The sequence below is a fragment of the Tachypleus tridentatus genome, chromosome 4, assembly GCF_004210375.1.
Source record: "Tachypleus tridentatus isolate NWPU-2018 chromosome 4, ASM421037v1, whole genome shotgun sequence".
NCBI classification, from domain to species: Eukaryota; Metazoa; Arthropoda; class Merostomata; order Xiphosura; family Limulidae; genus Tachypleus; species Tachypleus tridentatus.
The window spans coordinates 70,927,580-70,940,093 of NC_134828.1; the positions used below are offsets into that span (position 1 = coordinate 70,927,580).

At 32.0% G+C, this 12,514-nt stretch overlaps 1 non-coding gene across 1 annotated transcript; it reads left to right on the plus strand.

Moving 5' to 3' along the window:
* Window positions 1–10,083: 10,083 nt before the first annotated feature.
* TRNAL-AAG (transfer RNA leucine (anticodon AAG)) lies at window positions 10,084–10,163 on the plus strand. Its single transcript has one exon. It is a non-coding gene; the product is annotated as a tRNA-Leu (tRNA).
* The last annotated feature ends 2,351 nt before the right edge of the window (window positions 10,164–12,514 follow it).

The window sequence follows — 12,514 nt, forward strand, 5'->3', positions numbered from 1 at the left end:
CTTCCTAACTCACTGATCTTTACACTTCCATTTAGAATATGTGCATAGAAAATGAAATTGTGGTGTACAGAATGTGGCTGTAACTGCCTTCTCGTGATTCTTCAATACATGGAATACATTTTTTTGAAGCTAGGTTTCGTGAAAGTTGGATTCTAGGGATAGATTTAAAAGATTGCTTGACAATTTGTTCCAACAAAGACGTACGGTCAGCATATAGACTGATGTGGCTTTGCTATAAGAAAATCGCACATATATACTGTCAGCACCACTGTTGTGATGAATTGATATTTTTTTTCATATCGCAATCTCCAAGATATGACAGTGTTTTGTGTAAAGAAGGATGACGAGTAAAATACGGATTGAAAGATTTTCTTGTGGGAGACAACCTAAATGAATGTGTATGATAGCCGAACACGGTCACAAAGTGGTATGAAAAGCTGTGATCGTGTCAGCAGCGTTGCGACGGAAAGGATATGAACCCCAATCATGAAGAAATGATGCGAGACATCAGTGTCAATAAGTTAAAAAAAAGGATTAATCCCTTTCAATACGTGTTTCTAATTTAACACCTAAAAGCAGTGGTTTCTTTTATACTTTATTACAAGTGTGTTTCTTAACAGAATACAGTATGTTGAATGTGGAATTTAAGTGAATATTGAGATATATACATATGAAAAGGTTTTCAACTTGTAAAAAAGATCTTTTTTCAAATGTTTTTAAAATATATATACAAGGTAGTGTGGCCGAGCGGTCTAAGGCGCTGGTTTAAGGCACCAGTCCGAAAGGGCGTGGGTTCGAACCCAACCGATGCCATTCCTCCTTTATTATGCCACATATCAGATGAACAAGAAATGTGGGTAAAATTTTCGAAGGAGAATCTTTTGGTGGGAACAAGGAGAACAAGGCAAAAGCGTTTGTTACCAATTTAACATGAAAAAACTGCCACATGTTTTATAATTTAGGTGAATCTCAGAAAAACGCAGAATTTGCGACGCATAGAATTCACAACAAGACTGTGTGCCAACACAGTTTCACAAAATATTCGTTATTTACAACACACTACGTTTTGTTCCATTATTATTAATTAACGTGTGATTATTTATACACTGAGTATTGAGAAATGATGTTTCATTGAAAATGGAAAAACGCTAACTGAGAAGCCGCTAGCACCGTCGCAGTATTTAAAGATATGGAGAATTCCGGGAATTTCGTAATGTTAAGCAATATTGCACAAGAAAGTCCGTTCCGTTTCAACACACTGACGTTACACTTAACGGTTCCAAATGAATGTTTAATTTTTCAGGTTTATTCAAGTACAAGTTTAGTTTCGACAGCATCGTCTTTCAGTAATAATGTCCGTGGTCATTTTCAGTAGACCAGTTATATTATTCAGGTCATGCGGGCTTCGTTAGGGTAAAGGCTAAAATTCAATTATCATCTGTGAGTGTTTTATACTAATAACTGTTGATTTCGTTGTTTTAATAAAGACAGTAGGTCAGATGACGCTTGTTAAACTTACTTTCTCAAATTAGCATTTCTAAAGTAGGAACGCCTAAAATTCGGTGTCATGATATAAAATAACCCCTACTCGTATGTTACATTGGAAAAAAAGAATTGAATCTCTCAAGAAAGAGAGCATAAAAAGTTTTATGGCATTTTCTACTTTACTTTAAAATCTTTTATCATAGGAAAATAAACTTTTCTTTGACGATTTGCAGGTTCAACTTGCGGTCTGAACAATCAGAGAAATAGGAAAAACGTAAATTTTCTTCTAAAATTGAACCTCGCCATAAATAATTTCAAGAAATAAGAGCGTTTATTTTTATATAATGCCAGATGTGACGTATGTTAAATAAACAAACATTTCTATTCAATCCTTACACAAAAAACATAAATATTCCTGTTAGTATTTAGTTTGTGAAGTATAAAATGCGGTTAACTCTATTGATCTTGAAACTATATCACAATGAATCAGGAAAAAAACAATTTGTGAAATTAGCGTGAGCATAACTCAGTTTATTAAGAAATGGGTTACGATAGCAAATTTGCTATCACATAAAACGGTGTATCGTTAAAAATTAAAATATGCTGAACAAACATTGTAATTCGCGATATGCGACAGTTGATCTCGAGCGCTATGGAAGTCTCTAACTAATTTATGACAAGTTACACCTTAGACATAATTTTGTTTTAAATACATATTATCAGAGGATTTCTCGTTAAAAAAGTTTCTGGAACTGCGAATTGAAATATGAGATAAACAAATTACCGACTTTCCTGGGAAACCAAATCACGTGCTTACACTCTCTATAATATTCATCTGAAATACAAACAGAAGTTGGGGTGCAAATCTGCGGTATATGCATCATTTGCATTTGAAAAAATGTTTAATTGCAATCATGGAACTGAAGTAATATAGTAGATTTTCAAATATATGAAAAAATTTTCAAATTAATTCCAGACCCAAATAAGCATTTATCATCCTCAACTTCCTTCGAGACACTTGCAGTCTTTCAGTGCACGTATTGACTGCATTCATAGATTTCTTTTGTCAAGCTGAAGTTAAGGAGTGTAAACAGGAAAATAAAACATTAAAGCATGAAAATGAAGAATTGTGGAAGGAGATGGCAAGTTTTCGGAGGAAGATGTGTGAAGCGGAACAATATTCTTATAACTATAATGTTTTGATTGGAGGTATTCCAGAGAAGCCTGATGAGAATTTGCAAGAAGTTGTTGAGTAGATTACAACTACTTTTGGGGTTGACTGTGCTCCTACAGATATTGACACTGTTCATCGTATAGGAAAGAAAACAACTGAAAATAAGAGTCCGAGACAGATTGTTGTTAAGTTTTGTCGTAAGCAAATTAAATTTGATCTGCTTAAACTTAAGAAAACTAAATTTCGCTCTCTTAATACTAATGATATTAAGGTCTGTAATGAATCTTATCCAGTTTATGTTAACGAACATCTCTCCCATATTATCGTGATATTTTCATGCAAGCAAAACGAAAACAGAAAGATCTTGGCTATAAATTTCTTTGGGTATCGAATGGTAATATTCTTATTAGGAAATCAGAAACTACTCAGCCCATTGTTTTACGTTGCTTGATTGATCTTAATAATTTATAAATACTGCAATGGCTGATGATTTTGATGATATTGTTGGTGTTACACCAACTTTGTCTTCTCTTTCTGATTTACCAAATGTTTTTCTGTTGGTCATTTAAATTTAATACATGTTAATATTCGAAGTCTTACTCAAAATTTTGACCAATTTCTTGTTTTTTTTTACAATCAAGCGTTGTTAAATTTCATATAATAGCTTTTTCTGAAACTTGGTTTGTTGAGGATGGATTTGTTTCCTTTTCGATTCCAGGTTACTCCTTTTATTCTTCATCTTCTGGTCTAAATAAGGCTAGTGGAGTGGCAGTTTTGTTAAATTTGAGATACTGACTATGATAAAAGAAGTGCAGTACATTAAGTCTGATGCTTTAATTTTATTTTGTATGATTCAAAATAAGAAATTTAATCTCTTTGTTGTTTATCGATCTCCTAGATTGCCTGTATTGAAATTTATTAATGAGCTTTCATTAGAATTGAATTTATACAAATATGATATTAATATAATTGTTGGTGATTTTAATATAGATGTTTTGGCATTTGATGATGTTTGTTATAAAAATGCATATTTTAAGTTTTTGTCTGAGAACAATCTTCGTATTATTATTTCTTCTCCTACACGGATAACCAATGTTACTAATTCTTGTATTGATCATTTTTTAATTAGTGGAAATACTATTAAAAATTGTTATTCTTATATTGTTGAGAGTTTTTTGACCGATCATTTTCCAATTGTTTTATGTATAGACATTTTATCGGATCTAGAACATGTCTCAAATGTTCAAAAGATTAAGTTTAATGAATTGAGTTCTTGTTTGAATTTTTCAGATTGGTCCTGTGTTATGAATTGTTCTGATGTTAATGTTGCTTATGATAATTTTGCTGAAGTGTTAACTGATTGTATTCAAAGTTGTACTACTACTGTTTCTGTGTCACGAAAGTTTAGAAAAATTAAGCCATGGATTACCAGTGAATTGGTTTTGTTAATGATTAAAAGAGATAAGTTAAAAAAAAGAAAGTACATCAATTTCCTGATGATATTTATCTAAAGATTAGATTTAAGTGTTTAAGGAATTATGTTGTTAGCTTGACCCGTAAGACTAAATGGACTTATTATCATAACCTGTTTAAGAATGCTAAAACTATTAAACAGAATTGGAATATTGTTAACTCTATTATTGATGTTAAAAAAAAAATAAGAAATTTTGTAATTTTGGTACTACTGATTTATCTGATTTGAATTATTTTTTTGTTAATGTTGCTAAATCTACTTGCTCCAATCCTAAATTTTGTTCTCAGGGCATGCCTCCTGCTCCTTCTTCTTCTTGTTACCTATATCCTGTTACTGTATCTGAAACTATGAATAATATTTTCTCCTTATCAAATTCAGCTTCTAATGGTGTAGATGGTGTTTCGGTTAAGATTTTGAAAGCTAATGCTAATCTTTTGCACCAATTTTGACTTTTTTAATTAATTTATCTTTACTCAAGGAAGTTTCCTAATGCTTTAAAGTTATCATTGGTCATTCCTATTTATAAATCTGGTAATATTTCTGATTTTACGAATTATAGACCTATTTCCTTATTAATACATTTCTCTAAACTATTTGAAAAAAAATCTATGAAGATTAGAATTTTATCATTTCTTGATAGACATTCAGTTTGTCTCCTTCTCAATTTGGCTTTCGGCCTGGGCTTGGAACGGAGGTTGCTGTTGCTAAACTTGTGGGAAGTATTACAGAAGCTTTGGATTCTGATCTTCATCCAATTGCTGTTTTCTTGACTTAGCCAAAGCTTTTGATTCTGTTAATCATAAAATATTGTTAAATAAATTATCTTATTATGGTTTTAGAGGCATTGTTTTTGATTGGTTTTTCTTACTTTCACAATAGAAAGCAATCAGTTTGTATCCATAATAATTATAGTGATTGGCTTACAATTAATGTTGGAGTACCACAAGGTTCTGTTCTGGGCCTTTATTATTTCTCATTTATATAAATGATATTCTTTACCAACAGTTTTTTGGAGATATCCAAGCCTATGCCGATGATATTGTTGTTGTTTATAGTAAGCCAAATCTAATTAATGAAGCCATTATTTCTAGTGATCTTAATAAAATTAAAATTGGCTTTTTCTGTAATGACTTATCCTTAAATATATCTAAATCTTTTCTTCTTCAGTTTAACCTTTATGGTGTCATTCCAGCTTTTCCTTCTATTTTTTATCATTCTAGTGATTGTTATACTTACCTAATTGTAAGTGTCCCAAATTGCCTCAAGTTTCCTCTGTTAAATATTTAGGAATTATTTTAGATCGAAAATTAAATTGGCAATTTCATATTAATTCTTTAGTTAATAAATTAAAATATAGTTCTATGCTAATTTTTGAACTTAGTCATTGTGCTCCTTATCATATTTTGTTAAGTGTATATTATGCTCTCTTTCAATCTTTCTTACACTATTGTATTTCAATTTGGGGTGACACATATAAGACTTTTTTTAATTCCTATTCACAAGTTGCAAAAAAAGTGTTTTCTCTCTTATTTTTACTCATAGGCTTGATACCGATTTCAGTAAATTTAACTCCCCTCTTTCATATGATAAACTTTATTTATATTTTTTTAGCTTTATCTACATTGCATGTTTCTTTTAATAGGCCTTTTAAAGTCACTTCATATTTTACACGACTTCAATCTTTTTTTCCAATTAATGTACCCACACCACGTAAAACAATTACACTTCATCAATATCTTTATTTGGCACCTCGTATTCATAATTTTATTCCTTATAGTATAAGATCTTCTATTAATCGTGTTAATCAAAAGAAATACTTAAAACAATGGATCTTAAATACTGATGATAATATTCTGGGAACTTTATATTGATTTTGTAAGTTTTGATTTTACATTATTATGTGTTTAACCATCACAGGACGAGTTAACTCTTTGTTGATGGTTTTATATTGATATTTGATTTTTTGTGTCTAATTTATTGCTTAATAAATTTATTATTATTATTATAAGATGAAGTGTTAACGTATTGTTTCTGTTTTCTTGAGAATAATATTTAAACGTTTTATATCTCCCGCTGAAATGCAAATGAAGACGTGTTCTCATTATTTTGCTTTCGGATAACTAGCACGATAAAATCTAAAAGATGTATTTCTGTCTACCGTCAATAAAAAAAAAGAAAACCTTATCGACTCTTATAATGATGTAAGTAGATTAAATGTTATTGTAAATATTCTTCCCCGTGCCAATCTTTAGTTGAGATTCTCGAGAAAATTTTTAGAGTAAGTATAAGAACGAGGTTTTCCTGCAGTAATTCTTCTAAACACTCTATAATGTTTCTAGTACCTTCCTAACTCACTGATCTTTACACTTCCATTTAGAATATGTGCATAGAAAATGAAATTGTGGTGTACAGAATGTGGCTGTAACTGTCTTCTCGTGATTCTTCAATACATGGAATACATTTTTTGAAGCTAGGTTTCGTGAAAGTAGGATTGTAGGGATAGATTTAAAAGATTGCTTGACAATTTGTTCCAACAAAGACGTACGGTCAGCATATAGACTGTTGTGGCTTTGCTATAAGAAAATCGCACATATATACTGTCAGCACCACTGTTGTGATGAATTGATATTTTTTTTCATATCGCAATCTCCAAGATATGACAGTGTTTTGTGTAAAGAAGGATGACGAGTAAAATACGGATTGAAAGATTTTCTTGTGGGAGACAACCTAAATGAATGTGTATGATAGCCGAACACGGTCACAAAGTGGTAGAAAAGCTGTGATCGTGTCAGCAGCGTTGCGACGGAAAGGATATGAACCCCAATCATGAAGAAATGATGCGAGACATCAGTGTCAATAAGTTAAAAAAAAGGATTAATCCCTTTCAATACGTGTTTCTAATTTAACACCTAAAAGCAGTGGTTTCTTTTATACTTTTATTACAAGTGTGTTCTTAACAGAATACAGTATGTTGATTGTGGAATTTAAGTGAATATTGAAATATATACATATAAAAAGGTTTTCAACTTGTAAAAAAACTCTTTTTTCAAATGTTTTTAAAATATATATACAAGGTAGTGTGGCCGAGCAGTCTAAGGCGCTTATTTAAGGCACCAGTCCGAAAGGGCGTGGGTTCGAATCCCACCGCTGCCATTCTTTCTTTATTATGCCACATATCAGATGAACAAGAAATGTGGGTAAAATTTTTCGAAGGAGAATCTTTTTGGTGGAACAAGGAGAACAAGGCAAAAGCGTTTGTTACCAATTTAACATGAAACAACTGCCACATGTTTTATAATTTAGGTGAATCTCAGATAAACGCAGAATTTGCGACGCATAGAATTCACAACAAGACTGTGTGCCAACACAGTTTCACAAAATATTCGTTATTTACAACACCATACGTTTTGTTCGATTATTATTAATTAACGTGTGATTATTTATACACTGAGTATTGAGAAATGATGTTTCATTGAAAATGGAAAAACGCTAACTGAGAAGCCGCTAGCACCGTCGCAGTATTTAAAGATATGGAGAATTCCGGGAATTTCGTAATGTTAAGCAATATTGCACAAGAAAGTCCGTTCCGTTTCAACAAACTGACGTTACACTTAACGGTTCCAAATGAATGTTTAATTTTTCAGGTTTATTCAAGTACAAGTTTAGTTTCGACAGCATCGTCTTTCAGTAATAATGTCCGTAGTCCTTTTCAGTAGACCAGTTATATTATTCAGGTCATGCGGGCTTCGTTAGGGTAAAGGCTAAAATTAAATTATCATCTGTGAGTGTTTTATACTAATAACTGTTGATTTCCTTGTTTTAATAAAGGCAGTAGGTCAGATGACGCTTGTTGAACTTACTTTCTCAAATTAGCATTTCTAAAGTAGGAACGCCTTAAAATTCGGTGTCATGATATAAAATAACCCCTACTCGTATGTTACATTGGAAAAAAAGAATTGAATCTCTCAAGAAAGAGAGCATAAAAAGTTTTATGGCATTTTCTACTTTACTTTAAAATCTTTTATCATAGGAAAATAAACTTTTCTTTGACGATTTGCAGGTTCAACTTGCGGTCTGAACAATCAGAGAAATAGGAAAAACGTAAATTTTCTTCTAAAATTGAACCTCGCCATTAATAATTTCAAGAAATAGGAGCGTTTATTTTTATATAATGCCAGATGTGACGTATGTTAAATAAACAAACATTTCTATTCAATCCTTACACAAAAAACATAAATATTCCTGTTAGTATTTAGTTTGTGAAGTATAAAATGCGGTTAACTCTATTGATCTTGAAACTATATCACAATGAATCAGCAAAAAAACAATTTGTGAAATTAGCGTGAGCATAACTCAGTTTATTAAGAAATGGGTTACGATAGCAAATTTGCTATCACGTAAAACGGTGTATCGTTAAAAATTAAAATATGCTGAACAAACATTGTAATTCGCGATATGCGACAGTTGATCTCGAGCGCTATGGAAGTCTCTAACTAATTTATGACAAGTTACGCCTTAGACATTGTTGTTTTAGATACATATTATCAGAGGATTTCTCGTTAAAAAGTTTCTGGAACTGCGAATTGAAATATGAGATAAACAAATTACCGACTTTCCTGGGAAACCAAATCACGTGCTTACACTCTCTATAATATTCATCTGAAATACAAACAGAAGTTGGGGTGCAAATCTGCGGTATATGCATCATTTGCATTTGAAAAAAAATGTTTAATTGCAATCATGGAACTGAAGTAATATAGTAGATTTTCAAATATATGAAAAATTTTCAAATTAATTCCAGACCCAAATAAGCATTTATCATCCTCAACTTCCTTCGAGACACTTGCAGTCTTTCACTGCACGTATTGACTGCATTCATAGATTTCTTTTGTCAAGATGAAGTGTTAACGTATTGTTTCTGTTTTCTTTAGAATAATATTTAAAAGTTTTATATCTCCCGCTGAAATGCAAATGAAGACGTGTTCTCATTATTTTGCTTTCGGATAACTAGCACGATAAAATCTAAAGATATATTTCTGTCTACCGTCAATAAAAAAAAAAAACCTTATCGACTCTTATAATGATGTAAGTAGATTAAATGTTATTGTAAATATTCTTCCCCGTGCCAATCTTTAGTTGAGATTCTCCAGAAAATTTTAGAGTAAGTATAAGAACGAGGTTTTCCTGCAGTAATTCTGCTAAACACTCTATAATGTTTCTAGTACCTTCCTAACTCACTGATCTTTACACTTCCATTTAGAATATGTGCATAGAAAATGAAATTGTGGTGTACAGAATGTGGCTGTAACTGCCTTCTCGTGATTCTTCAATACATGGAATACATTTTTGAAGCTAGGTTTCGTGAAAGTAGGATTGTAGGGATAGATTTAAAAGATTGCTTGACAATTTGTTCCAACAAAGACGTACGGTCAGCATATAGACTGATGTGGCTTTGCTATAAGAAAATCACACATATATACTGTCAGCACCACTGTTGTGATGAATTGATATTTTTTTCATATCGCAATCTCCAAGATATGACAGTGTTTTGTGTAAAGAAGGATGACGAGTAAAATACGGATTGAAAGATTTTCTTGTGGGAGACAACCTAAATGAATGTGTATGATAGCCGAACACGGTCACAAAGTGGTATGAAAAGCTGTGATCGTGTCAGCAGCGTTGCGACGGAAAGGATATGAACCCCAATCATGAAGAAATGATGCGAGACATCAGTGTCAATAAGTTAAAAAAGGATTAATCCCTTTCAATACGTGTTTCTAATTTAACACCTAAAAGCAGTGGTTTCTTTTATACTTTATTACAAGTGTGTTTCTTAACAGAATACAGTATGTTGAATGTGGAATTTAAGTGAATATTGAGATATATACATATAAAAGGTTTTCAACTTGTAAAAAAACTCTTTTTCAAATGTTGTAAAATATATATACAAGGTAGTGTGGCCGAGCGGTCTAAGGCGCTGGTTTAAGGCACCAGTCCGAAAGGGCGTGGGTTCGAATCCCACCGCTGCCATTCTTTCTTTATTATGCCACATATCAGATGAACAAGAAATGTGGGTAAAATTTTTCGAAGGAGAATCTTTTTGGTGGAACAAGGAGAACAAGGCAAAAGCGTTTGTTACCAATTTAACATGAAACAACTGCCACATGTTTTATAATTTAGGTGAATCTCAGATAAACGCAGAATTTGCGACGCATAGAATTCACAACAAGACTGTGTGCCAACACAGTTTCACAAAATATTCGTTATTTACAACACCATACGTTTTGTTCGATTATTATTAATTAACGTGTGATTATTTATACACTGAGTATTGAGAAATGATGTTTCATTGAAAATGGAAAAACGCTAACTGAGAAGCCGCTAGCACCGTCGCAGTATTTAAAGATATGGAGAATTCCGGAATTTCGTAATGTTAAGCAATATTGCACAAGAAAGTCCGTTCCGTTTCAACAAACTGACGTTACACTTAACGGTTCCAAATGAATGTTTAATTTTCAGGTTTATTCAAGTACAAGTTTAGTTTCGACAGCATCGTCTTTCAGTAATAATGTCCGTAGTCCTTTTCAGTAGACCAGTTATATTATTCAGGTCATGCGGGCTTCGTTAGGGTAAAGGCTAAAATTAAATTATCATCTGTGAGTGTTTTATACTAATAACTGTTGATTTCGTTGTTTTAATAAAGACAGTAGGTCAGATGACGCTTGTTGAACTTACTTTCTCAAATTAGCATTTCTAAAGTAGGAACGCCTAAAATTCGGTGTCATGATATAAATAACCCCTACTCGTATGTTACATTGGAAAAAGAATTGAATCTCTCAAGAAAGAGAGCATAAAAGTTTTATGGCATTTTCTACTTTACTTTAAAATCTTTTATCATAGGAAAATAAACTTTTCTTTGACGATTTGCAGGTTCAACTTGCGGTCTGAACAATCAGAGAAATAGGAAAACTTAAATTTTCTTCTAAAATTGAACCTCGCCATTAATAATTTCAAGAAATAGGAGCGTTTATTTTATATAATGCCAGATGTGACGTATGTTAAATAAACAAACATTTCTATTCAATCCTTACACAAAAAACATAAATATTCCTGTTAGTATTTAGTTTGTGAAGTATAAAATGCGGTTAACTCTATTGATCTTGAAACTATATCACAATGAATCAGGAAAAAAACAATTTGTGAAATTAGCGTGAGCATAACTCAGTTTATTAAGAAATGGGTTACGATAGCAAATTTGCTATCACGTAAAACGGTGTATCGTTAAAAATTAAAATATGCTGAACAAACATTGTAATTCGCGATATGCGACAGTTGATCTCGAGCGCTATGGAAGTCTCTAACTAATTTATGACAAGTTACGCCTTAGACATTGTTGTTTTAGATACATATTATCAGAGGATTTCTCGTTAAAAAGTTTCTGGAACTGCGAATTGAAATATTAGATAAACAAATTACCGAGTTTCCTGGGAAACCAAATCACGTGCTTACACTCTCTATAATATTCATCTGAAATACAAACAGAAGTTGGGGTGCAAATCTGCGATATATGCATCATTTGCATTTGATAAAAATGTTTAATTGCAATCATGGAACTGAAGTAATATAGTAGATTTTCAAATATATGAAAAAATTTTCAAATTAATTCCAGACCCAAATAAGCATTTATCATCCTCAACTTCCTTCGAGACACTTGCAGTCTTTCACTGCACGTATTGACTGCATTCATAGATTTCTTTTGTCAAGATGAAGTGTTAACGTATTGTTTCTGTTTTCTTGAGAATAATATTTAAAGTTTTATATCTCCCGCTGAAATGCAAATGAAGACGTGTTCTCATTATTTTGCTTTCGGATAACTAGCACGATAAAATCTAAAAGATATATTTCTGTCTACCGTCAATAAAAAAAAAAGAAAACCTTATCGACTCTTATAATGATGTAAGTAGATTAAATGTTATTGTAAATATTCTTCCCCGTGCCAATCTTTAGTTGAGATTCTCCAGAAAATTTTTAGAGTAAGTATAAGAACGAGGTTTTCCTGCAGTAATTCTGCTAAACACTCTATAATGTTTCTAGTACCTTCCTAACTCACTGATCTTTACACTTCCATTTAGAATATGTGCATAGAAAATGAAATTGTGGTGTACAGAATGTGGCTGTAACTGCCTTCTCGTGATTCTTCAATACATGGAATACATTTTTTGAAGCTAGGTTTCGTGAAAGTTGATTGTAGGGATAGATTTAAAAGATTGCTTGACAATTTGTTCCAACAAAGACGTACGGTCAGCATATAGACTGATGTGGCTTTGCTATAAGAAAATCGCACATATATACTGTCAGCACCACTGTTGTGATGAATTGAT